Source organism: Salvelinus namaycush, chromosome 14, assembly GCF_016432855.1.
Source record: "Salvelinus namaycush isolate Seneca chromosome 14, SaNama_1.0, whole genome shotgun sequence".
NCBI classification, from domain to species: Eukaryota; Metazoa; Chordata; class Actinopteri; order Salmoniformes; family Salmonidae; genus Salvelinus; species Salvelinus namaycush.
The window spans coordinates 33,825,854-33,828,113 of NC_052320.1; positions in this window are offsets into that span (position 1 = coordinate 33,825,854).

Here is a 2,260-nt window from a genome sequence, read left to right on the forward strand (position 1 = left end):
CTGGACCAACACACACACACACACACACACACACACACACACACACACACACACACACACACACACACACACACACACACACACACACACACACACACACACACACACACACACACACGTAGGGAGAGCGAGACAGACAAACAGACAGACAGACAGGAGAGAGAAAGAGAGAGAAACACAAAGACAGGCATCATTCATTTGGATCAGAATATATTTGCGGACAGGATATAGCTGGGACTTAGCTTGAGAAGCATGAAAGCTGGAATCCTTAATGGTGAAATTGCCACGTCCATTTGGGATATGACAACAATAAAGAAGTTACTGCAAACAACGAACACCTCGGACATAATTGCACACGCGATAAAACAACAACAGCCTTATCCAAAAATCTATTAAATAGTATTTTTCCTCATCAATCTACACACAATACCCCATAATGACGAAGCAAAACCACGTTTTTAGACATTTTTGCTAATTTATAAAGAAAAAAAACCCTGATATCTAATTTACATAATTATTCAGACCCTTTACTCAGTACTTTGTTGAAGCATCTTTGGCAGCGATTACAGCATCGGATCTTCTTTGGTATGACGCTACAAACTTGGCACACCTGTATTTGGGGAGTTTCTCCCATTCTTCACTGCAGATCCTCTCAAGCCCTGTCAGGTTGGATGGGGAGTGCTGCTGCATTGCTATTTTCAGGTCTCCAGAGATAGTAGATCGGGTTCAAGTCCGGGCTCTGGCTGGGCCACTCAAGGATCTTTAGAGACATGTCCCGAAGCCACTCCTGCGATATCTTGGCTGTGTGCTTACTGTAGGTCGTTGTCCTGTTGGAAGGTGAGCCTTTGCCCTAGTCTGAGGTACTGAGCGCTCTGGAGCAGGTTGCCTGGCCTGCACCCTATTTCATAGCTCCACAATGAAATAGGGTGCAGGCCAGGCAGCAGGCTGTTAGCCAGCCTGCCAGCTTAGTGGAGTCTGCCACTAGCACAGTCAGTGTAGTCAGCTCAGCTATCCCCATTGAGACTGTGTCTGTGTCTCGACCTAGGTTGGGCAAAACTAAACATAACGGTGTTCGCCTTAGCAATCTCACTAGAATAAAGACCTCCTCCATTCCTGCCATTATTGAAAGAGATCGTGATACCTCACATCTCAAAATAGGGCTACTTAATGTTAGATCCCTCACTACCAAGGCAGTCATAGTCAATGAACTAATCACTGATCATAATCTTGATGTGATTGGCCTGACTGAAACATGGCTTAAGCCAGATGAATTTACTGTGTTAAATGAGGCCTCACTTCCTGGTTACACTAGTAACCATACCCCCCGCGCATCCCGCAAAGGCGGAGGTGCTGCTAACATTTACGATAGCAAATTTCAATTTACAAAACCCCCCCGACGTTTTCATCTTTAGAGCTTCTAGTCATGAAATCTATGCAGCCTACTCAATCACTTTTTATAGCTACTGTTAACAGGCCTCCTGGGCCATATACAGCGTTCCTCACTGAGTTCCCTGAAATCCTATCGGACCTTGTAGTCACAGCAGATAATATTCAAATTTTTGGTGACTTTAATATTCACATGGAAAAGTCCACAGACCCACTCCAAAAGGCTTTCGGAGTCATCATCGACTCAGTGGGTTTTGTCCAACATGTCTCCGGACCTACTCACTGCCACAGTCATACTCTGGACCTAGTTTTGTCCCATGGAATAAATGTTGTGGATCTAAATGTTTTTCCTCATAATCCTGGACTATTGGACCACCATTTATTACGTTTGCAATCGCAACAAATAATCTGCTCAGACCCCAACCAAGGAGCATCAAAAGTCATGCTATAAATTCTCAGACAACCCAAAGATTCCTTGATGCCCTTCCAGACTCCCTCTGCCTACCCAAGGATGTCAGAGGACAAAAATCAGTTAACCACCTAACTGAGGAACTCAATTTAACCTTGTGCAATACCCTAGATGCAGTTGCAGCCCTAAAAACTAAAAACATTTGTCATAAGAAACTAGCTCCCTGGTATACATAAAATGCCCAAGCTCTGAAGCAAGCTCCCAGAAAATTGGAATGGAAATGGCGCCACACCAAACTGGAAGTCTTCCGACTAGCTTGGAAAGTGTAACGGAATTCCTCCTCCTCTTCATACGAAGAGGAGGAGTAGTGATTCGACCAAAGTGCAGCGGGGTGTGAATTCATAATGATTTATTAGACAAGACAAAAAACGAACTAACTTGAATAACTAACAAAATAACAAAACG